Genomic DNA, 20,991 nt, shown 5'->3' on the forward strand with positions numbered 1-20,991 from the left:
CAAAAATAAACGCAAATGTTAAATTGACGTTTAAAATTTCTTTAGCTCAACTGTTTCAGCATATAAATTAAGTTACTATATACAATTGCATAAAAAGCCAGAGGCCTGTCAAATCATCCATGTGGATTAAAACCAAAATAATCTACATTTAAACTAATGATCGGTTAGCTGAATTAAGTGTTGCTTATGTATGTTAAGCGTGATAGTATTCTTGCACCGTTATAAAAATATCAGGTATATTTTATTTGAGTTGAAATTTGAATGTTGCATGTCAACAACGATCATCGGCGCCATGGCTTAGTGGTAAAGCGCCTGTCTAGTAAACAGGAGATCCTGGGTTCGATCCCCAGTGGTGCCTTTTTATCATCAGCTAATTTTATATTTTAAACCCCATTTAAAAGTACAGTGTTGGGGCATTTATTAATCCAATTAAAATATCATCTTCTTCATTTGCAGCGTCGCCAAACGTATAATTTTCAGCGACAATGCATTAGGTTAATTTTAAAATGTACTAACGGATTTAAACATCGGCGCCATGGCTTAGTGGCAAAGCGCCTGTCTTGTAAACAGGAGATCCTGGGTTCGATCCCCAATGGTGCCTATTAAAAGCTTTCTAGACAAACATTGCGCTAGAGCTTCTCTTTTTTCAATTAATCGTGGGAACGTAATAGAGTATTCATGAAATATTCAATAATTATATTATGTATTTACAGTAACGTTATATACGGCCTAGGACAAAAGCCAGTGTGTTGTAAGTAAAATTTCCAGGTTTCGAAACCTAACACGCCTTTTTAAACACATAAAAAATTAAAGATAGATTTATTTTACACAGCATAAACCTTTTTGACGTAATACACTGTACATACACAATACCTCTATATGTACTATCGACAGTTGAAAGTATTAAACGAAGAAAAAATATCTTCCATCAGGCTTCTTTTTAAATTTGAACATACAGATTGTTATCGGTCTCCTTCGGTTTTTAAGAGCACAGAGGAATGCAGATAATAGCCGTGAAGGCTCATTTCCCACAAACAACAGGACATTGTGTCGATTCAAAAGATTATTCTACTTTTTATCGTCAGCTTTGCGCAGTGGCGGTATCGAAGCTTATGAGGTTTAACCGAGGCGCGATTATTGCTAGTTGAAAACTATTACCAATACCCCGCCCGATTGCCGTGAAATTCGACGATTGTGGCAATTTCTGAAGGGTTCTTAGGAGCGTTTATTCTTATTATTCCCTCGCGTTGAGAACTTCTGTTAGTTGTCAAAATTCAGCTCGAAACAGGAGGTTTATCGAATCCGCGTGACAATATAATTATATTTCCCAAAACTGCTTCCATGTCCTAAGTATGTGTCCAATCAAATAAAAGTGAAAAACATACAAATGTATATTATCATATAATTGATCTAAAAATCTGTGTCAGAAGTGGGATTCGAACCCACGCCTCCATTCGGAGACCAGAATACTCAACACCACATTGTGGTGAAGAACACGACGTTCTTGAGTCTGGCGCCTTAGACCACTCGGCCATTCTGACAGCGCTGGAAGGAATGAGTATACGGCGTGTTCCATAAGGAGAAAAAACAAAAATAAACGCAAATGTTAAATTGACGTTTAAAATTTCTTTAGCTCAACTGTTTCAGCATATAAATTAAGTTACTATATACAATTGCATAAAAAGCCAGAGGCCTGTCAAATCATCCATGTGGATTAAAACCAAAATAATCTACATTTAAACTAATGATCGGTTAGCTGAATTAAGTGTTGCTTATGTATGTTAAGCGTGATAGTATTCTTGCACCGTTATAAAAATATCAGGTATATTTTATTTGAGTTGAAATTTGAATGTTGCATGTCAACGATCATCGGCGCCATGGCTTAGTGGTAAAGCGCCTGTCTAGTAAACAGGAGATCCTGGGTTCGATCCCCAGTGGTGCCTTTTTATCATCAGCTAATTTTATATTTTAAACCCCATTTAAAAGTACAGTGTTGGGGCATTTATTAATCCAATTAAAATATCATCTTCTTCATTTGCAGCGTCGCCAAACGTATAATTTTCAGCGACAATGCATTAGGTTAATTTTAAAATGTACTAACGGATTTAAACATCGGCGCCATGGCTTAGTGGCAAAGCGCCTGTCTTGTAAACAGGAGATCCTGGGTTCGATCCCCAATGGTGCCTCTTAAAAGCTTTCTAGACAAACATTGCGCTAGAGCTTCTCTTTTTTTCAATTAATCGTGGGAACGTAATAGAGTATTCATGAAATATTCAATAATTATATTATGTATTTACAGTAACGTTATATACGGCCTAGGACAAAAGCCAGTGTGTTGTAAGTAAAATTTCCAGGTTTCGAAACCTAACACGCCTTTTTAAACACATAAAAAATTAAAGATAGATTTATTTTACACAGCATAAACCTTTTTGACGTAATACACTGTACATACACAATACCTCTATATGTACAATCGACAGTTGAAAGTATTTAAACGAAGAAAAAATATCTTCCATCAGGCTTCTTTTTAAATTTGAACATACAGATTGTTATCGGTCTCCTTCGGTTTTTAAGAGCACAGAGGAATGCAGATAATAGCCGTGAAGGCTCATTTCCCACAAACAACAGGACATTGTGTCGATTCAAAAGATTATTCTACTTTTTATCGTCAGCTTTGCGCAGTGGCGGTATCGAAGCTTATGAGGTTTAACCGAGGCGCGATTATTGCTAGTTGAAAACTATTACCAATACCCCGCCCGATTGCCGTGAAATTCGACGATTGTGGCAATTTCTGAAGGGTTCTTAGGAGCGTTTATTCTTATTATTCCCTCGCGTTGAGAACTTCTATTAGTTGTCAAAATTCAGCTCGAAACATGAGGTTTGTCGAATCCGCGTGACAATATAATTATTTTTCCCAAAACTGCTTCCATGTCCTAAGTATGTGTCCAATCAAATAAAAGTGAAAAACATACAAATGTATATTATCATATAATTGATCTAAAAACCTGTGTCAGAAGTGGGATTCGAACCCACGCCTCCATTCGGAGACCAGAATACTCAACACCACATTGTGGTGAAGAACACGACGTTCTTGAGTCTGGCGCCTTAGACCACTCGGCCATTCTGACAGCGCTGGAAGGAATGAGTATACGGCGTGTTCCATAAGGAGAAAAAACAAAAATAAACGCAAATGTTAAATTGACGTTTAAAATTTCTTTAGCTCAACTGTTTCAGCATATAAATTAAGTTACTATATACAATTGCATAAAAAGCCAGAGGCCTGTCAAATCATCCATGTGGATTAAAACCAAAATAATCTACATTTAAACTAATGATCGGTTAGCTGAATTAAGTGTTGCTTATGTATGTTAAGCGTGATAGTATTCTTGCACCGTTATAAAAATATCAGGTATATTTTATTTGAGTTGAAATTTGAATGTTGCATGTCAACGATCATCGGCGCCATGGCTTAGTGGTAAAGCGCCTGTCTAGTAAACAGGAGATCCTGGGTTCGATCCCCAGTGGTGCCTTCTTATCATCAGCTAAATTTATATTTTAAACCCCATTTAAAAGTACAGTGTTGGGGCATTTATTAATCCAATTAAAATATCATCTTCTTCATTTGCAGCGTCGCCAAACGTATAATTTTCAGCGACAATGCATTAGGTTAATTTTAAAATGTACTAACGGATTTAAACATCGGCGACATGGCTTAGTGGCAAAGCGCCTGTCTTGTAAACAGGAGATCCTGGGTTCGATCCCCAGTGGTGCCTCTTAAAAGCTTTCTAGACAAACATTGCGCTAGAGCTTCTCTTTTTTTCAATTAATCGTGGGAACGTAATAGAGTATTCATGAAATATTCAATAATTATATTATGTATTTACAGTAACGTTATATACGGCCTAGGACAAAAGCCAGTGTGTTGTAAGTAAAATTTCCAGGTTTCGAAACGTAACACGCCTTTTTAAACACATAAAAAATTAAAGATAGATTTATTTTACACAGCATAAACCTTTTTGACGTAATACACTGTACATACACAATACCTCTATATGTACTATCGACAGTTGAAAGTATTTAAACGAAGAAAAAATATCTTCCATCAGGCTTCTTTTTAAATTTGAACATACAGATTTTTATCGGTCTCCTTTGGTTTTTAAGAGCACAGAGGAATGCAGATAATAGCCGTGAAGGCTCATTTCCCACAAACAACAGGACATTGTGTCGATTCAAAAGATTATTCTACTTTTTATCGTCAGCTTTGCGCAGTGGCGGTATCGAAGCTTATGAGGTTTAACCGAGGCGCGATTATTGCTAGTTGAAAACTATTACCAATACCCCGCCCGATTGCCGTGAAATTCGACGATTGTGGCAATTTCTGAAGGGTTCTTAGGAGCGTTTATTCTTATTATTCCCTCGCGTTGAGAACTTCTATTATTTGTCAAAATTCAGCTCGAAACAGGAGGTTTGTCGAATCCGCGTGACAATATAATGATTTTTCCCAAAACTGCTTCCATGTCCTAAGTATGTGTCCAATCAAATAAAAGTGAAAAACATGCAAATGTATATTATCATATAATTGATCTAAAAACCTGTGTCAGAAGTGGTATTCGAACCCTCGCCTCCATTCGGAGACCAGAATACTCAACACCACATTGTGGTGAAGAACACGACGTTCTTGAGTCTGGCGCCTTAGACCACTCGGCCATTCTGACAGCGCTGGAAGGAATGAGTATACGGCGTGTTCCATAAGGAGAAAAAACAAAAATAAACGCAAATGTTAAATTGACGTTTAAAATTTCTTTAGCTCAACTGTTTCAGCATATAAATTAAGTTACTATATACAATTGCATAAAAAGCCAGAGGCCTGTCAAATCATCCATGTGGATTAAAACCAAAATAATCTACATTTAAACTAATGATCGGTTAGCTGAATTAAGTGTTGCTTATGTATGTTAAGCGTGATAGTATTCTTGCACCGTTATAAAAATATCAGGTATATTTTATTTGAGTTGAAATTTGAATGTTGCATGTCAACGATCATCGGCGCCATGGCTTAGTGGTAAAGCGCCTGTCTAGTAAACAGGAGATCCTGGGTTCGATCCCCAGTGGTGCCTTTTTATCATCAGCTAAATTTATATTTTAAACCCCATTTAAAAGTACAGTGTTGGGGCATTTATTAATCCAATTAAAATATCATCTTCTTCATTTGCAGCGTCGCCAAACGTATAATTTTCAGCGACAATGCATTAGGTTAATTTTAAAATGTACTAACGGATTTAAACATCGGCGCCATGGCTTAGTGGCAAAGCGCCTGTCTTGTAAACAGGAGATCCTGGGTTCGATCCCCAGTGGTGCCTCTTAAAAGCTTTCTAGACAAACATTGCGCTAGAGCTTCTCTTTTTTTCAATTAATCGTGGGAACGTAATAGAGTATTCATGAAATATTCAATAATTATTTTATGTATTTACAGTGACGTTATATACGGCCTAGGACAAAAGCCAATGTGTTGTAAGTAAAATTTCCAGGTTTCGAAACGTAATACGCCTTTTTAAACACATAAAAAATTAAAGATAGATTTATTTTACACAGCATAAACCTTTTTGTCGTAATACACTGTACATACACAATACCTCTATATGTACAATCGACAGTTGAAAGTATTTAAACGAAGAAAAAATATCTTCAATCAGGCTTCTTTTTAAACTTGAACATACAGATTGTTATCGGTCTCCTTTGGTTTCTAAGAGCACAGAGGAATGCAGATAATAGCCGTAAAGGCTCATTTCCCACAAACAACAGGACATTGTGTCGATTCAAAAGATTATTCTACTTTTTATCGTCAGCTTTGCGCAGTGGCGGTATCGAAGCTTATGAGGTTTAACCGAGGCGCGATTATTGCTAGTTGAAAACTATTACCAATACCCCGCCCGATTGCCGTGAAATTCGACGATTGTGGCAATTTCTGAAGGGTTCTTAGGAGCGTTTATTCTTATTATTCCCTCGCGTTGAGAACTTCTATTATTTGTCAAAATTCAGCTCGAAACAGGAGGTTTGTCGAATCCGCGTGACAATATAATGATTTTTCCCAAAACTGCTTCCATGTCCTAAGTATGTGTCCAATCAAATAAAAGTGAAAAACATGCAAATGTATATTATCATATAATTGATCTAAAAACCTGTGTCAGCAGTGGTATTCGAACCCTCGCCTCCATTCGGAGACCAGAATACTCAACACCACATTGTGGTGAAGAACACGACGTTCTTGAGTCTGGCGCCTTAGACCACTCGGCCATTCTGACAGCGCTGGAAGGAATGAGTATACGGCGTGTTCCATAAGGAGAAAAAACAAAAATAAACGCAAATGTTAAATTGACGTTTAAAATTTCTTTAGCTCAACTGTTTCAGCATATAAATTAAGTTACTATATACAATTGCATAAAAAGCCAGAGGCCTGTCAAATCATCCATGTGGATTAAAACCAAAATAATCTACATTTAAACTAATGATCGGTTAGCTGAATTAAGTGTTGCTTATGTATGTTAAGCGTGATAGTATTCTTGCACCGTTATAAAAATATCAGGTATATTTTATTTGAGTTGAAATTTGAATGTTGCATGTCAACGATCATCGGCGCCATGGCTTAGTGGTAAAGCGCCTGTCTAGTAAACAGGAGATCCTGGGTTCGATCCCCAGTGGTGCCTTTTTATCATCAGCTAAATTTATATTTTAAACCCCATTTAAAAGTACAGTGTTGGGGCATTTATTAATCCAATTAAAATATCATCTTCTTCATTTGCAGCGTCGCCAAACGTATAATTTTCAGCGACAATGCATTAGGTTAATTTTAAAATGTACTAACGGATTTAAACATCGGCGCCATGGCTTAGTGGCAAAGCGCCTGTCTTGTAAACAGGAGATCCTGGGTTCGATCCCCAGTGGTGCCTCTTAAAAGCTTTCTAGACAAACATTGCGCTAGAGCTTCTCTTTTTTTCAATTAATCGTGGGAACGTAATAGAGTATTCATGAAATATTCAATAATTATTTTATGTATTTACAGTGACGTTATATACGGCCTAGGACAAAAGCCAGTGTGTTGTAAGTAAAATTTCCAGGTTTCGAAACGTAATACGCCTTTTTAAACACATAAAAAATTAAAGATAGATTTATTTTACACAGCATAAACCTTTTTGTCGTAATACACTGTACATACACAATACCTCTATATGTACAATCGACAGTTGAAAGTATTTAAACGAAGAAAAAATATCTTCAATCAGGCTTCTTTTTAAACTTGAACATACAGATTGTTATCGGTCTCCTTTGGTTTCTAAGAGCACAGAGGAATGCAGATAATAGCCGTAAAGGCTTATTTCCCACAAACAACAGGACATTGTGTCGATTCAAAAGATTACTCTACCTTTTATCGTCAGCTTTGCGCAGTGGCGGTATCGTAGATTATGAGGTTTATCCGAGGCGCGATTATTGCTAGTTGAAAACTATTACCAATACCCCGCCCAATTGCCGTGAAATTCGACGATTGTGGCAATTTCTAAAGGGTTCTTAGGAGCCTTTATTCTTATTATTCCCTCGCGTTGAGAACTTCTATTATTTGTCAAAATTCAGCTCGAAACAGGAGGTTTGTCGAATCCGCGTGACAATATAATGATTTTTCCCAAAACTGCTTCCATGTCCTAAGTATGTGTTCAATCAAATAAAAGTGAAAAACATACAAATGTATATTATCATATAATTGATCTAAAAACCTGTGTGAGAAGTGGGATTCGAACCCACGCCTCCATTCGGAGACCAGAATACTCAACACCACATTGTGGTGAAGAACACGACGTTCTTGAGTCTGGCGCCTTAGACCACTCGGCCATTCTGACAGCGCTGGAAGGAATGAGTATACGGCGTGTTCCATAAGGAGAAAAAACAAAAATAAACGCAAATGTTAAATTGACGTTTAAAATTTCTTCATTCGCGTTCTGCTGTCGTGCAGTACGGACGTCTTTTCGCTGCGTGAAGCAAGCGCCTTGGTAGTTGGATTGCTAGGCAGGTTGTCATACCTTTAAAAGACATCTTAGAGATTAGTTTGTGGCGATTGGTTGCTGCTTACAGTTTTGAAGTATTTGTTTGTATAATTTAATATTAGAATATGGAAATGGATGTATCTGCAATCTCTGAATTGGCTACAATTGGGAATAAATCGTTAGATACAGAAGCTAGAGGTGTTAAACGCCCTCGAGATGGATGTATGTCTTCTGATCTACACAATGAACAACAAGAATTGAAAGTTATTTTGCATGGTGTCGAAAAGCAATTGAGAGCATTTAGTCCACTACTTATTAATAAGCTTATCATTGCGTCGATTGGAGAATATCGCGATATTAAAGTACTGAGATCTGGAGATTTATTATTAAGGTGTGTAAACAATGGCCAACGAGTAAAAGCACTTGCTTTAAAATGCTTACAAAACGAAACCACCAGCATTGACATCTGCGTTCAAGCGTATAAACCATTCACAGGCTGCAAGTGTGTGATTAAGCAAGTGCCGCGCGACCTTACTGATGACGAGATTGCCTCGAGTTTATCAGACTTCGGGGTAGTGTTCGCAAAGCGCTTTTTTGTAAAAAGGGATGGAAACCTAACAGCCACCACTTCGGTTCTTTTGCAACTAACAACTAATAACTTCCCACAATATTTAACAATCGGATACATTCGTTTCAATACCGTCGCATACAATCCCCCACCGTTAAGATGTTTTAATTGTAATAGATTCGGCCACATATCGAAGTTCTGCCGATCAAAGATTCGATGCGCAAAGTGTGGCGGCGACCATGAGTATAAAAAATGCACTGCTGAAACTCGCTGCTGTAATTGCCAAGGAGATCACAGCGCAGCATACAAAGGCTGCCCGAACTACAAACGAGAAATTCAAATTAAGCAATACATTGTCAACGAAAAGCTTAGTTACAAGGATGCTGTCACAAAGCTGAACTTGGCACAAGCTCCGACTGTTCGTCCATCAGTTCACGAAGTATCTTATTCGCGAAATGATTTTCCACCTCTTCAGTCAATATCCCTCCCGCAGATTGTATCAACGTCTAATCAACCTAGCCCAAATCATATCAGGACTTCTGTACCAAAAAGCCAACCCATATCGAACAACGACCACAGTATCATCGTAACGGCTCAGACATTGTCCCGCTTTATGAAAGATATGATTGCACTAATCACTACTGCATTAGTCAATAACGATGTAACAAACCTATGCTTGGACGTTCAAAATACATGTAAAGCCTACTTCGGAGAAATCTCACCAAAAATTCAACAGACTCATTCTGACACCATGGAACCCCAACAATCGCATTCAGTATGAAGAACAAAAATCTAATAATATGGCATTGGAACTGCCGAAGCATATACCGAAAACTACCCGAACTAAAACAATTTGTTTACAAAGGACACAACCGCCCCGACCTTATTTGTTTACAAGAAACACACCTAACTCCAAAATATACCGTTTCTCTCCCGGGTTATAGTTTTATCAGAAAGGATAGGCTTGATCGACGTGGAGGAGGTGTTGCTATCTGGATTAAAGACTCACTTAGTTTTACAAATGTTAATCTCCGCAATGTTCATAAAGACGTAGAACATATTGTAGTCTCGGTAAGTGGTATCACCGTTGTGAACATATATATTCCACCTGCAGCGAGTGTTCACGAGTCGCACTTCCTTGATCTACTTGGAGCGTTAAAGAACCGAGCAATCATTGTGGGAGATTTTAATGCACACCACTCGATGTGGAAATCATCACAGTGCAACACGATAGGCGCTGGTATTGTCGACTTCCTACAAGCATCCCAAATGGTTTTGTTAAACTGTGATACGCACACAAGAGTATCAATGAACCCCAACGATCGGTCAAGTGGCTCTCTTCTGGATTTAACAATAGCCACTAGCGATATTGCAGGAAGAACATTCGTTAATGTCTCTGACAACTTGTTCGGTAGCGACCACTTACTTGTAGAGGTCACATTAAATTGGATTGTCGAACGATCTACAAACTTCACGCCTCGGTGGTGTCTGTCCAAGGCGGATTGGGAAGCCTACAAAACCATGTGCAACAACTTAATAAAGCAAGATTTAGTCAGCAATGACGTACAGGAGTTCTGCGATGGTCTCTCCAATGCTGTCGTTAAAGCCGCCAACGCAACTATTCCAAAAACCAAGCCGTCTCGCCGCAATCCAGTCCCTTGGTGGGATGATGATTGTAAAGCAGCAATTCAAGCGAAAAACAAAGCTTGGCAAGCTTTTAAAAGTTCATACTCTTCTAAGGACGCCATTGAATTCAAAAGAAGGCGGGCCATTGCCAGAAAACTTATAATCTTCAAAAAACAACAATCTTGGAAAAAATTCTGTAACTCACTATCCGGCTGCACAAAACTCACCCCTGTATGGAACATGGCAAAATCTATGTTCGGAAATCGAAACATGTCTGTAAAACCATCGTTTACCGCTACTGATGGTAATCAGAGAGACCCAGGTATTAACAGCTCAAACTATCTAGCCGCACATTTTCAACGCATTGGCAGCAACTGCAATTATTCTGCTAATTTCCGCGAAGGTCGGAAAAGAGCTATAGATCTGGCAATTCCGCAACTAAAAGGTTTACCTTCAGATAACCTTTCATCACCGCTTAATAAAGCATTCACCATAGCTGAACTCGAACAATGTATAAGAAGCATAGCGCACAAGAAAAATACTTCTCCTGGAATAGATGGAATTCCTTACCAAATGCTTGTACAACTTCCCGCTTCAAGCCTGACAATATTATTACAATTGATCAACAATATTTGGATATCTGGGACCATACCATCAAACTGGAAGCACTCGGTAGTTATACCTCTGTTAAAGCCCGGGAAGCCAAAGAATACTGCTTCGTCTTATCGACCAATATCCCTTACGTCAAGCATGTGCAAAATTATGGAAAGACTCGTACTCCGTAGATTAAATTGGTTTCTGGAAAAGGAAAACGTAATCCATAAGTCACAAAGTGGATTTAAAAGTAGACGATCTACCACCGACCACATACTTCACCTTCACAATGACGTGCAGTGTGCCATGGCAAATCGCTCTTCAGTTCTCTGTGTGTTTCTTGACATCGAAAAAGCTTATGACATGGTGTGGAACGAGGGTCTTATATACAAGCTTCATGCCATTGGAATTACTGGTCGAATGCTTCATTTCATATCTTCATTCTTATCAAATCGCACGTTCCAAGTCAAACTGAACAATGAACTTTCCGATATCTTCACCATGGAAAACGGAGTTCCACAAGGTAGTGTTTTAAGCCCCATACTATTTAATATTATGATTAATGACTTGTCCAATCAACTGCCTGTGACAAGCAAACACGCACTATACGCCGACGACTGTGCAATATGGATTGAAAGCAAGCAACTCAAGTGTCTCAAAACGAAAATCCAATACGCCTTAAACGTCATCAACGTTTGGAGCCAACAATGGGGAATCAAGTTTTCTCACACCAAAACCAAAGCTCTATTGTTCACAAACAAGCGGAAACTGCCAGATATGAAGATAACACTCTACGGAAACAGTATTACATATGTTACAGAATTTAAATATCTTGGCGTAATATTTGATAAACGACTAACATACAAATCACACATAACATACATTCGATGTAAATGCCTGAGACGAATTAATCTACTACATATTCTTTGCAGATCGAAATGGGGAGCGCAAAAATCAGCCTTGCTTGCCATATACCGAGCTTCGATACGCCCCGTCATTGAGTATGGAATCGAAGCATATTTCTCTGCCTCTTCCTCAAATAGAAGCGTAATACAAACCGTACAAAACAAATGTTTGCGGCTGGCCACTGGAAGTATGATCAGCACACCAATTGTTTGTTTGCAAGCATTGTGCCAGGAACCACCAGTTTACATTCGATACCAGAACGCTTGTCTAAAATACAAGCTCAAGCTACTATCATTCCCACCAAATCGCCACAATTCGAGCACACTACTACGGGCTTCGACTAGTGAATCTTCATTTCTGCAAGTTACAGAGGAATTCCCAACCGAAACACCTGTCGGGCTAATCCAACCTTTCACTTCGCCAATGTGGGAAATCTCTGAAGAATTCTGTGACACCTATCTAGCGCCACTGGTAGACAAAGACATATCCAACGAACGAAAACAAAGTCTCTTCGTCGAGAGGATTGCAACGTATTACCAAGGATATACGCAAATATACTGCGATGGGTCAAAACAAGAATCTGGATGTGGATGTTCCTTTATAATTCCAAGTGAAGGTTACACATCGTCTTCATCTCTGCACAAGTCGTACTCGGCGTATTCATGCGAATTATATGCAATCATGATGGCATTAAAACATGTAAACTCTAAAGAAACACATAATTCCTACCTAATTATATGTGACTGCCTGAATGCAATCACATCCATCGCACAACGGCGCCACTCTAAAAACTTTATTCTTAATGAGATTCTTGAACTAATATTCAATATTTTAAACAGACAAATGAACATCAAAATTCTCTGGGTCCCAAGTCACTGTGGTATACCAGGCAATGAGGAATCTGACCAAAATGCAAAGAAATCGGCAAAGACCAACCATTGCGATGTTTTCACTACGGCTCTAACTGACTGCATTTATACCTCACAAGTTAACCTCCGAACTAAATTTTGTGAGTATTACGTACAAAACAATCAAAACACTGCAATGAAAAACATTTTCCCAAAACTGCCAAGTAACAACGACTTAAAGCAAATGGACTCTCGAATTGAAGAAGTTATCTACTCTCGATTACTCACTGGGCATAATCGCCTGAATGGGCACCTAAGCCGAATCGGCCTCCATGAAAATGGACAATGCCCAAGATGCAACGTCAACGAGACAGCTGAACATTTATTAATTTCCTGTATTAACACCGCAAACGTAACAGCTATGTTAAAAACATTATGTTTTGAAATGAAACTTTCTTATAATTTTAACACACTGCTAACTGACAACGCCCTTATTAAACATACTATTTCCTTTTTTAGAGCATTAAATCGTCTTTAGAAACAAGATCACCTGATTACTATTTATTTATTTCTATTGTTGTTTTCTTAAATGTTATTGACTCGTACAAATTGTTCTGAACATAGACAAACCAATGATGATATATTTACTGTTAAAGTAATGAATTACTGTCATTTTACCGGTATATTGCTTTCGCCAAAACCTATCACCAAAAAGTAGACTAAATTCCCTTTTTCCGTTATCGTCAAGCTTTTGTACAATTTACTGTCATGTATTCGGTGTAAAAAACCGAAAGGTTAAATGCACCAAAATGTAATAATAATAATAATAATAATTTAAAATTTCTTTAGCTCAACTGTTTCAGCATATAAATTAAGTTACTATATACAATTGCATAAAAAGCCAGAGGCCTGTCAAATCATCCATGTGGATTAAAACCAAAATAATCTACATTTAAACTAATGATCGGTTAGCTGAATTAAGTGTTGCTTATGTATGTTAAGCGTGATAGTATTCTTGCACCGTTATAAAAATATCAGGTATATTTTATTTGAGTTGAAATTTGAATGTTGCATGTCAACGATCATCGGCGCCATGGCTTAGTGGTAAAGCGCCTGTCTAGTAAACAGGAGATCCTGGGTTCGATCCCCAGTGGTGCCTTTTTATCATCAGCTAAATTTATATTTTAAACCCCATTTAAAAGTACAGTGTTGGGGCATTTATTAATCCAATTAAAATATCATCTTCTTCATTTGCAGGGTCGCCAAACGTATAATTTTCAGCGACAATGCATTAGGTTAATTTTAAAATGTACTAACGGATTTAAACATCGGCGCCATGGCTTAGTGGCAAAGCGCCTGTCTTGTAAACAGGAGATCCTGGGTTCGATCCCCAGTGGTGCCTCTTAAAAGCTTTCTAGACAAACATTGCGCTAGAGCTTCTCTTTTTTTCAATTAATCGTGGGAACGTAATAGAGTATTCATGAAATATTCAATAATTATATTATGTATTTACAGTAACGTTATATACGGCCTAGGACAAAAGCCAGTGTGTTGTAAGTAAAATGTCCAGGTTTCGAAACGTAATACGCCTTTTTAAACACATAAAAAATTAAAGATAGATTTATTTCACACAGCATAAACCTTTTTGTCGTAATACACTGTACATACACAATACCTCTATATGTACAATCGACAGTTGAAAGTATTTAAACGAAGAAAAAATATCTTCAATCAGGCTTCTTTTTAAACTTGAACATACAGATTGTTATCGGTCTCCTTTGGTTTCTAAGAGCACAGAGGAATGCAGATAATAGCCGTAAAGGCTTATTTCCCACAAACAACAGGACATTGTGTCGATTCAAAAGATTACTCTACCTTTTATCGTCAGCTTTGCGCAGTGGCGGTATCGTAGATTATGAGGTTTATCCGAGGCGCGATTATTGCTAGTTGAAAACTATTACCAATACCCCGCCCAATTGCCGTGAAATTCGACGATTGTGGCAATTTCTAAAGGGTTCTTAGGAGCCTTTATTCTTATTATTCCCTCGCGTTGAGAACTTCTATTATTTGTCAAAATTCAGCTCGAAACAGGAGGTTTGTCGAATCCGCGTGACAATATAATGATTTTTCCCAAAACTGCTTCCATGTCCTAAGTATGTGTCCAATCAAATAAAAGTGAAAAACATGCAAATGTATATTATCATATAATTGATCTAAAAACCTGTGTCAGAAGTGGTATTCGAACCCACGCCTCCATTCGGAGACCAGAATACTCAACACCACATTGTGGTGAAGAACACGACGTTCTTGAGTCTGGCGCCTTAGACCACTCGGCCATTCTGACAGCGCTGGAAGGAATGAGTATACGGCGTGTTCCATAAGGAGAAAAAACAAAAATAAACGCAAATGTTAAATTGACGTTTAAAATTTCTTTAGCTCAACTGTTTCAGCATATAAATTAAGTTACTATATACAATTGCATAAAAAGCCAGAGGCCTGTCAAATCATCCATGTGGATTAAAACCAAAATAATCTACATTTAAACTAATGATCGGTTAGCTGAATTAAGTGTTGCTTATGTATGTTAAGCGTGATAGTATTCTTGCACCGTTATAAAAATATCAGGTATATTTTATTTGAGTTGAAATTTGAATGTTGCATGTCAACGATCATCGGCGCCATGGCTTAGTGGTAAAGCGCCTGTCTAGTAAACAGGAGATCCTGGGTTCGATCCCCAGTGGTGCCTCTTAAAAGCGTTCTAGACAAACATTGCGCTAGAGCTTCTCTTTTTTTCAATTAATCGTAGGAACGTAATAGAGTATTCATGATATATTCAATAATTATATTATGTATTTACAGTGACGTTATATACGGCCTAGGACAAAAGCCAGTGTGTTGTAAGTAAAATTTCCAGGTTTCGAAACGTAATACGCCTTTTTAAACACATAAAAAATTAAAGATAGATTTATTTTACACAGCATAAACCTTTTTGTCGTAATACACTGTACATACACAATACCTCTATATGTACAATCGACAGTTGAAAGTATTTAAACGAAGAAAAAATATCTTCAATCAGGCTTCTTTTTAAACTTGAACATACAGATTGTTATCGGTCTCCTTTGGTTTCTAAGAGCACAGAGGAATGCAGATAATAGCCGTAAAGGCTCATTTCCCACAAACAACAGGACATTGTGTCGATTCAAAAGATTACTCTACCTTTTATCGTCAGCTTTGCGCAGTGGCGGTATCGTAGATTATGAGGTTTATCCGAGGCGCGATTATTGCTAGTTGAAAACTATTACCAATACCCGGCCCAATTGCCGTGAAATTCGACGATTGTGGCAATTTCTAAAGGGTTCTTAGGAGCCTTTATTCTTATTATTCCCTCGCGTTGAGAACTTCTATTATTTGTCAAAATTCAGCTCGAAACAGGAGGTTTGTCGAATCCGCGTGACAATATAATGATTTTTCCCAAAACTGCTTCCATGTCCTAAGTATGTGTCCAATCAAATAAAAGTGAAAAACATGCAAATGTATATTATCATATAATTGATCTAAAAACCTGTGTCAGAAGTGGTATTCGAACCCACGCCTCCATTCGGAGACCAGAATACTCAACACCACATTGTGGTGAAGAACACGACGTTCTTGAGTCTGGCGCCTTAGACCACTCGGCCATTCTGACAGCGCTGGAAGGAATGAGTATACGGCGTGTTCCATAAGGAGAAAAAACAAAAATAAACGCAAATGTTAAATTGACGTTTAAAATTTCTTTAGCTCAACTGTTTCAGCATATAAATTAAGTTACTATATACAATTGCATAAAAAGCCAGAGGCCTGTCAAATCATCCATGTGGATTAAAACCAAAATAATCTACATTTAAACTAATGATCGGTTAGCTGAATTTTAAGTGTTGCTTATGTATGTTAAGCGTGATAGTATTCTTGCACTGTTATAAAAATATCAGGTATATTTTATTTGAGTTGAAATTTGAATGTTGCATGTCAACGATCATCGGCGCCATGGCTTAGTGGTAAAGCGCCTGTCTAGTAAACAGGAGATCCTGGGTTCGATCCCCAGTGGTGCCTTTTTATCATCAGCTAAATTTATATTTTAAACCCCATTTAAAAGTACAGTGTTGGAGGAGCATTTATTAATCCAATTAAAATATCATCTTCTTCATTTGCAGCGTCGCCAAACGTATAATTTTCAGCGACAATGCATTAGGTTAATTTTAAAATGTACTAACGGATTTAAACATCGGCGCCATGGCTTAGTGGCAAAGCGCCTGTCTTGTAAACAGGAGATCCTGGGTTCGATCCCCAGTGGTGCCTGTTAAAAGCTTTCTAGACAAACATTGCGCTAGAGCTTCTCTTTTTTTCAATTAATCGTAGGAACGTAATAGAGTATTCATGATATATTCAATAATTATATTATCTATTTACAGTGACGTTATATATGGCCTAGGACAAAAGCCAGTGTGTTGTAAGTAAAATTTCCAGGTTTCGAAACGTAATACGCCTTTTTAAACACATAAAAAATTAAAGATAGATTTATTTTACACAGCATAAACCTTTTTGACGTAATACACTGTACATACACAATACCTCTATATATACTATCGACAGTTGAAAGTATTTAAACGAAGAAAAATATCTTCAATCAGGCTTCTATTTAAACTCGAACATACAGATTGTTATCGGTCTCCTTTGGTTTCTAAGAGCACAGAGGAATGCAGATAATAGCCGTGAAGGCTCATTTCCCACAAACAACAGGACATTGTGTCGATTCAAAAGATTATTCTACCTTTTATCGTCAGCTTTGCGCAGTGGCGGTATCGTAGCTTATGAGGTTTATCCGAGGCGCGATTATTGCTAGTTGAAAACTATTACCAATACCCCGCCCGATTGCCGTGAAATTCGACGATTGTGGCAATTTCTGAAGGGTTCTCAGGAGCCTTTATTCTTATTATTCCCTCGCGTTGAGAACTTCTGTTAGTTGTCAAAAATCAGCTCGAAACAGGAGGTTTGTCGAATCCGCGTGACAATATAATGATTTTTCCCAAAACTGCTTCCATGTCCTAAGTATGTGTTCAATCAAATAAAAGTGAAAAACATACAAATGTATATTATCATATAATTGATCTAAAAACCTGTGTCAGAAGTGGGATTCGAACCCACGCCTCCATTCGGAGACCAGAATACTCAACACCACATTGTGGTGAAGAACACGACGTTCTTAAGTCTGGCGCCTTAGACCACTCGGCCATTCTGACAGCGCTGGAAGGAATGAGTATACGGCGTGTTCCATAAGGAGAAAAAATAAAAATAAACGCAAATGTTAAATTGACGTTTAAAATTTCTTTAGCTCAACTGTTTCAGCATATAAATTAAGTTACTATATACAATTGCATAAAAAGCCAGAGGCCTGTCAAATCATCCATGTGGATTAAAACCAAAATAATCTATATTTAAACTAATGATCGGTTAGCTGAATTAAGTGTTGCTTATGTATGTTAAGCGTGATAGTATTCTTGCACCGTTATAAAAATATCAGGTATATTTTATTTGAGTTGAAATTTGAATGTTGCGTGTCAACGATCATCGGCGCCATGGCTTAGTGGTAAAGCGCCTGTCTAGTAAACAGGAGATCCTGGGTTCGAAACCCAGTGGTGCATTTTTATCATCAGCTAAATTTATATTTTAAACCCCATTTAAAAGTATAGTGTTGGAGCATTTATTAATCCAATTAAAATATCACCTTCTTCATTTGCAGCGTCGCCAAACGTATTATTTTCAGCGACATTGCATTAGGTTAATTTTAAAATGTACTAATGGATTTAAACATCGGCGCCATGGCTTAGTGGCAAAGCGCCTGTCTTGTAAACAGGAGATCCTGGGTTCGATCCCCAGTGGTGCCTCTTAAAAGCTTTCTAGACAAACATTGCGCTAGAGCTTCTCTTTTTTTCAATTAATCGTAGGAACGTAATAGAGTATTCATGATACATTCAATAATTATAGTGACAATATAATGATTTTTCCCAAAACTGCTTCCATGTCCTAAGTATGTGTTCAATCAAATAAAAGTGAAAAACATACAAATGTATATTATCATATAATTGATCTAAAAACCTGTGTCAGAAGTGGGATTCGAACCCACGCCTCCATTCGGAGACCAGAACACTCAACACCACATTGTGGTGAAGAACACGACGTTCTTGAGTCTGGCGCCTTAGACCACTCGGCCATTCTGACAGCGCTGGAAAGAATGAGTATACGGCGTGTTCCATAAGGAGAAAAAATAAACGCAAATGTTAAATTGACGTTTAAAATTTTTTTAGCTCAACTGTTTCAGCATATAAATTAAGTTACTATATACAATTGCATAAAAAGCCAGAGGCCTGTCAAATCATCCATGTGGATTAAAACCAAAAAAATCAACATTTAAACTAATGATCGGTTAGCTGAATTAAGTGTTGCTTATGTATGTTTAGCGTGATAGTATTCTTGCACCGTTATAAAAATATCAGGTATATTTTATTTGAGTTGAAATTTGAATGTTGCATGTCAACGATCATCGGCGCCATGGCTTAGTGGTAAAGCGCCTGTCTAGTAAACAGGAGATCCTGGGTTCGATCCCCAGTGGTGCCTTTTTATCATCAGCTAAATTTATATTTTAAACCCCATTTAAAAGTACAGTGTTGGGGCATTTATTAATCCAATTAAAATATCATCTTCTTCATTTGCAGCGTCGCCAAACGTATAATTTTCAGCGACAACGCATTAGGTTAATTTTAAAATGTACTAACGGATTTAAACATCGGCGCCATGGCTTAGTGGCAAAGCGCCTGTCTTGTAAACAGGAGATCCTGGGTTCGATCCCCAGTGGTGCCTCTTAAAAGCTTTCTAGACAAACATTGCGCTAGAGCTTCTCTTTTTTTCAATTAATCGTGGGAACGTAATAGAGTATTCATGAAATATTCAATAATTATATTATGTATTTACAGTAACGTTATATACGGCCTAGGACAAAAGCCAGTGTGTTGTAAGTAAAATGTCCAGGTTTCGAAACGTAATACGCCTTTTTAAACACATAAAAAATTAAAGATAGATTTATTTTACACAGCATAAACCTTTTTGTCGTAATACACTGTACATACACAATACCTCTATATGTACAATCGACAGATGAAAGTATTTAAACGAAGAAAAAATATCTTCAATCAGGCTTCTTTTTAAACTTGAACATACAGATTGTTATCGGTCTCCTTTGGTTTCTAAGAGCACAGAGGAATGCAGATAATAGCCGTGAAGGCTCATTTCCCACAAACAACAGGACATTGTGTCGATTCAAAAGATTACTCTACCTTTTATCGTCAGCTTTGCGCAGTGGCGGTATCGTAGCTTATGAGGTTTATCCGAGGCGCGATTATTGCTAGTTGAAAACTATTACCAATACCCCGCCCAATTGCCGTGAAATTCGACGATTGTGGCAATTTCTAAAGGGTTGTTAGGAGCCTTTATTCTTATTATTCCCTCGCGTTGAGAACTTTTATTAGTTGTCAAAATTCAGCTCGAAACAGGAGGTTTGTCGAATCCGCGTGACAATATAATGATTTTTCCCAAAACTGCTTCCATGTCCTAAGTATGAGTCCAATCAAATAAAAGTGAAAAACATGCAAATGTATATTATCATATAATTGATCTAAAAACCTGTGTCAGAAGTGGGATTCGAACCCACGCCTGCATTCGGAGACCAGAATATTCAACACCACATTGTGGTGAAGAACACGACGTTCTTGAGTCTGGCGCCTTAGACCACTCGGCCATTCTGACTGCGCTCGAAGGAATGAGTATACGGCGTGTTCCATAAGGAGAAAAAATAAAAATAAACGCAAATGTTAAATTGACGTTTAAAATTTCTTTAGCTCAACTGTTTCAGCATATAAATTAAGTTACTATATACAATTGCATAAAAAGCCAGAGGCCTGTCAAATCATCCATGTGGATTAAAACCAAAATAATCTATATTCAAACTAATGATCGGTTAGCTGAATTAAGTGTTGCTTATGTATGTTAAGCGTGATAGTATTCTTGCACCGTTATAAAAATATCAGGTATATTTTATTTGAGTTGAAATTTAAATGTTGCGTGTCAACGATCATCGGCGCCATGGCTTAGTGGTAAAGCGCATGTCTAGTAAACAGGAGATCCTGGGTTCGATCCCCAGTGGTGCCTTTTTATCATCAGCTAAATTTATATTTTAAACCCCATTTAAAAGTACAGTGTTGGAGCATTTATTAATCCAATTAAAATATCATCTTCTTCATTTGCAGCGTCGCCAAACGTATAATTTTCAGCGACAATGCATTAGGTTAATTTTAAAATGTACTAACGGATTTAAACATCGGCG

At 37.5% G+C, this 20,991-nt stretch overlaps 38 non-coding genes across 38 annotated transcripts; 29 read left to right on the forward strand and 9 right to left on the reverse strand.

Annotated features, from left to right (window-relative positions):
- Positions 1–286: 286 nt before the first annotated feature.
- Positions 287–358, forward strand: Trnat-agu (transfer RNA threonine (anticodon AGU)). Its single transcript has one exon. It is a non-coding gene; the product is annotated as a tRNA-Thr (tRNA).
- A 171-nt stretch (positions 359–529) lies between these two features.
- Positions 530–601, forward strand: Trnat-ugu (transfer RNA threonine (anticodon UGU)). Its single transcript has one exon. It is a non-coding gene; the product is annotated as a tRNA-Thr (tRNA).
- Positions 602–1,083: 482 nt separating this feature from the next.
- On the forward strand, positions 1,084–1,223 carry LOC149723363 (U4 spliceosomal RNA). Its single transcript, XR_016386997.1, has one exon. It is a non-coding gene; the product is annotated as a U4 spliceosomal RNA (small nuclear RNA).
- A 198-nt stretch (positions 1,224–1,421) lies between these two features.
- On the reverse strand, positions 1,422–1,541 carry Trnal-caa (transfer RNA leucine (anticodon CAA)). Its single transcript has 2 exons — positions 1,504–1,541; positions 1,422–1,467 (listed from the first exon to the last, which is right to left on the reverse strand). It is a non-coding gene; the product is annotated as a tRNA-Leu (tRNA).
- Positions 1,542–1,871: 330 nt separating this feature from the next.
- Trnat-agu (transfer RNA threonine (anticodon AGU)) lies at positions 1,872–1,943 on the forward strand. Its single transcript has one exon. It is a non-coding gene; the product is annotated as a tRNA-Thr (tRNA).
- Positions 1,944–2,114: 171 nt separating this feature from the next.
- Trnat-ugu (transfer RNA threonine (anticodon UGU)) lies at positions 2,115–2,186 on the forward strand. Its single transcript has one exon. It is a non-coding gene; the product is annotated as a tRNA-Thr (tRNA).
- Positions 2,187–2,670: 484 nt separating this feature from the next.
- Positions 2,671–2,810, forward strand: LOC149723367 (U4 spliceosomal RNA). The gene has a single exon (XR_016386999.1). It is a non-coding gene; the product is annotated as a U4 spliceosomal RNA (small nuclear RNA).
- A 198-nt stretch (positions 2,811–3,008) lies between these two features.
- Trnal-caa (transfer RNA leucine (anticodon CAA)) lies at positions 3,009–3,128 on the reverse strand. Its single transcript has 2 exons — positions 3,091–3,128; positions 3,009–3,054 (listed from the first exon to the last, which is right to left on the reverse strand). It is a non-coding gene; the product is annotated as a tRNA-Leu (tRNA).
- Positions 3,129–3,458: 330 nt separating this feature from the next.
- Positions 3,459–3,530, forward strand: Trnat-agu (transfer RNA threonine (anticodon AGU)). The gene has a single exon. It is a non-coding gene; the product is annotated as a tRNA-Thr (tRNA).
- A 171-nt stretch (positions 3,531–3,701) lies between these two features.
- Positions 3,702–3,773, forward strand: Trnat-ugu (transfer RNA threonine (anticodon UGU)). The gene has a single exon. It is a non-coding gene; the product is annotated as a tRNA-Thr (tRNA).
- A 484-nt stretch (positions 3,774–4,257) lies between these two features.
- On the forward strand, positions 4,258–4,397 carry LOC149723371 (U4 spliceosomal RNA). Its single transcript, XR_016387000.1, has one exon. It is a non-coding gene; the product is annotated as a U4 spliceosomal RNA (small nuclear RNA).
- Positions 4,398–4,595: 198 nt separating this feature from the next.
- Positions 4,596–4,715, reverse strand: Trnal-caa (transfer RNA leucine (anticodon CAA)). The gene is made up of 2 exons: positions 4,678–4,715; positions 4,596–4,641 (listed from the first exon to the last, which is right to left on the reverse strand). It is a non-coding gene; the product is annotated as a tRNA-Leu (tRNA).
- Positions 4,716–5,045: 330 nt separating this feature from the next.
- Positions 5,046–5,117, forward strand: Trnat-agu (transfer RNA threonine (anticodon AGU)). Its single transcript has one exon. It is a non-coding gene; the product is annotated as a tRNA-Thr (tRNA).
- A 171-nt stretch (positions 5,118–5,288) lies between these two features.
- Positions 5,289–5,360, forward strand: Trnat-ugu (transfer RNA threonine (anticodon UGU)). Its single transcript has one exon. It is a non-coding gene; the product is annotated as a tRNA-Thr (tRNA).
- Positions 5,361–5,844: 484 nt separating this feature from the next.
- Positions 5,845–5,984, forward strand: LOC149723375 (U4 spliceosomal RNA). The gene has a single exon (XR_016387001.1). It is a non-coding gene; the product is annotated as a U4 spliceosomal RNA (small nuclear RNA).
- A 648-nt stretch (positions 5,985–6,632) lies between these two features.
- Trnat-agu (transfer RNA threonine (anticodon AGU)) lies at positions 6,633–6,704 on the forward strand. Its single transcript has one exon. It is a non-coding gene; the product is annotated as a tRNA-Thr (tRNA).
- A 171-nt stretch (positions 6,705–6,875) lies between these two features.
- Positions 6,876–6,947, forward strand: Trnat-ugu (transfer RNA threonine (anticodon UGU)). Its single transcript has one exon. It is a non-coding gene; the product is annotated as a tRNA-Thr (tRNA).
- A 484-nt stretch (positions 6,948–7,431) lies between these two features.
- On the forward strand, positions 7,432–7,571 carry LOC149723378 (U4 spliceosomal RNA). The gene has a single exon (XR_016387007.1). It is a non-coding gene; the product is annotated as a U4 spliceosomal RNA (small nuclear RNA).
- Positions 7,572–7,769: 198 nt separating this feature from the next.
- Positions 7,770–7,889, reverse strand: Trnal-caa (transfer RNA leucine (anticodon CAA)). Its single transcript has 2 exons — positions 7,852–7,889; positions 7,770–7,815 (listed from the first exon to the last, which is right to left on the reverse strand). It is a non-coding gene; the product is annotated as a tRNA-Leu (tRNA).
- A 5,773-nt stretch (positions 7,890–13,662) lies between these two features.
- On the forward strand, positions 13,663–13,734 carry Trnat-agu (transfer RNA threonine (anticodon AGU)). Its single transcript has one exon. It is a non-coding gene; the product is annotated as a tRNA-Thr (tRNA).
- A 171-nt stretch (positions 13,735–13,905) lies between these two features.
- Trnat-ugu (transfer RNA threonine (anticodon UGU)) lies at positions 13,906–13,977 on the forward strand. The gene has a single exon. It is a non-coding gene; the product is annotated as a tRNA-Thr (tRNA).
- A 484-nt stretch (positions 13,978–14,461) lies between these two features.
- Positions 14,462–14,601, forward strand: LOC149723382 (U4 spliceosomal RNA). The gene has a single exon (XR_016387008.1). It is a non-coding gene; the product is annotated as a U4 spliceosomal RNA (small nuclear RNA).
- A 198-nt stretch (positions 14,602–14,799) lies between these two features.
- Positions 14,800–14,919, reverse strand: Trnal-caa (transfer RNA leucine (anticodon CAA)). The gene is made up of 2 exons: positions 14,882–14,919; positions 14,800–14,845 (listed from the first exon to the last, which is right to left on the reverse strand). It is a non-coding gene; the product is annotated as a tRNA-Leu (tRNA).
- Positions 14,920–15,249: 330 nt separating this feature from the next.
- Trnat-agu (transfer RNA threonine (anticodon AGU)) lies at positions 15,250–15,321 on the forward strand. The gene has a single exon. It is a non-coding gene; the product is annotated as a tRNA-Thr (tRNA).
- Positions 15,322–15,805: 484 nt separating this feature from the next.
- LOC149723385 (U4 spliceosomal RNA) lies at positions 15,806–15,945 on the forward strand. The gene has a single exon (XR_016387018.1). It is a non-coding gene; the product is annotated as a U4 spliceosomal RNA (small nuclear RNA).
- Positions 15,946–16,143: 198 nt separating this feature from the next.
- Trnal-caa (transfer RNA leucine (anticodon CAA)) lies at positions 16,144–16,263 on the reverse strand. The gene is made up of 2 exons: positions 16,226–16,263; positions 16,144–16,189 (listed from the first exon to the last, which is right to left on the reverse strand). It is a non-coding gene; the product is annotated as a tRNA-Leu (tRNA).
- Positions 16,264–16,595: 332 nt separating this feature from the next.
- Positions 16,596–16,667, forward strand: Trnat-agu (transfer RNA threonine (anticodon AGU)). The gene has a single exon. It is a non-coding gene; the product is annotated as a tRNA-Thr (tRNA).
- A 174-nt stretch (positions 16,668–16,841) lies between these two features.
- Trnat-ugu (transfer RNA threonine (anticodon UGU)) lies at positions 16,842–16,913 on the forward strand. The gene has a single exon. It is a non-coding gene; the product is annotated as a tRNA-Thr (tRNA).
- Positions 16,914–17,396: 483 nt separating this feature from the next.
- LOC149723389 (U4 spliceosomal RNA) lies at positions 17,397–17,536 on the forward strand. The gene has a single exon (XR_016386990.1). It is a non-coding gene; the product is annotated as a U4 spliceosomal RNA (small nuclear RNA).
- Positions 17,537–17,734: 198 nt separating this feature from the next.
- Trnal-uaa (transfer RNA leucine (anticodon UAA)) lies at positions 17,735–17,854 on the reverse strand. The gene is made up of 2 exons: positions 17,817–17,854; positions 17,735–17,780 (listed from the first exon to the last, which is right to left on the reverse strand). It is a non-coding gene; the product is annotated as a tRNA-Leu (tRNA).
- A 330-nt stretch (positions 17,855–18,184) lies between these two features.
- On the forward strand, positions 18,185–18,256 carry Trnat-agu (transfer RNA threonine (anticodon AGU)). Its single transcript has one exon. It is a non-coding gene; the product is annotated as a tRNA-Thr (tRNA).
- Positions 18,257–18,427: 171 nt separating this feature from the next.
- On the forward strand, positions 18,428–18,499 carry Trnat-ugu (transfer RNA threonine (anticodon UGU)). Its single transcript has one exon. It is a non-coding gene; the product is annotated as a tRNA-Thr (tRNA).
- A 214-nt stretch (positions 18,500–18,713) lies between these two features.
- Trnal-caa (transfer RNA leucine (anticodon CAA)) lies at positions 18,714–18,833 on the reverse strand. The gene is made up of 2 exons: positions 18,796–18,833; positions 18,714–18,759 (listed from the first exon to the last, which is right to left on the reverse strand). It is a non-coding gene; the product is annotated as a tRNA-Leu (tRNA).
- A 324-nt stretch (positions 18,834–19,157) lies between these two features.
- Trnat-agu (transfer RNA threonine (anticodon AGU)) lies at positions 19,158–19,229 on the forward strand. Its single transcript has one exon. It is a non-coding gene; the product is annotated as a tRNA-Thr (tRNA).
- A 171-nt stretch (positions 19,230–19,400) lies between these two features.
- On the forward strand, positions 19,401–19,472 carry Trnat-ugu (transfer RNA threonine (anticodon UGU)). Its single transcript has one exon. It is a non-coding gene; the product is annotated as a tRNA-Thr (tRNA).
- Positions 19,473–19,956: 484 nt separating this feature from the next.
- Positions 19,957–20,096, forward strand: LOC149723396 (U4 spliceosomal RNA). Its single transcript, XR_016387005.1, has one exon. It is a non-coding gene; the product is annotated as a U4 spliceosomal RNA (small nuclear RNA).
- Positions 20,097–20,294: 198 nt separating this feature from the next.
- Positions 20,295–20,414, reverse strand: Trnal-caa (transfer RNA leucine (anticodon CAA)). The gene is made up of 2 exons: positions 20,377–20,414; positions 20,295–20,340 (listed from the first exon to the last, which is right to left on the reverse strand). It is a non-coding gene; the product is annotated as a tRNA-Leu (tRNA).
- A 330-nt stretch (positions 20,415–20,744) lies between these two features.
- Positions 20,745–20,816, forward strand: Trnat-agu (transfer RNA threonine (anticodon AGU)). The gene has a single exon. It is a non-coding gene; the product is annotated as a tRNA-Thr (tRNA).
- Positions 20,817–20,991: the final 175 nt, after the last annotated feature.

Source organism: Ciona robusta, unplaced genomic scaffold (assembly GCF_009617815.1).
Source record: "Ciona robusta unplaced genomic scaffold, ASM961781v2 AP042750.1".
Taxonomy (NCBI): Eukaryota; Metazoa; Chordata; class Ascidiacea; order Phlebobranchia; family Cionidae; genus Ciona; species Ciona robusta.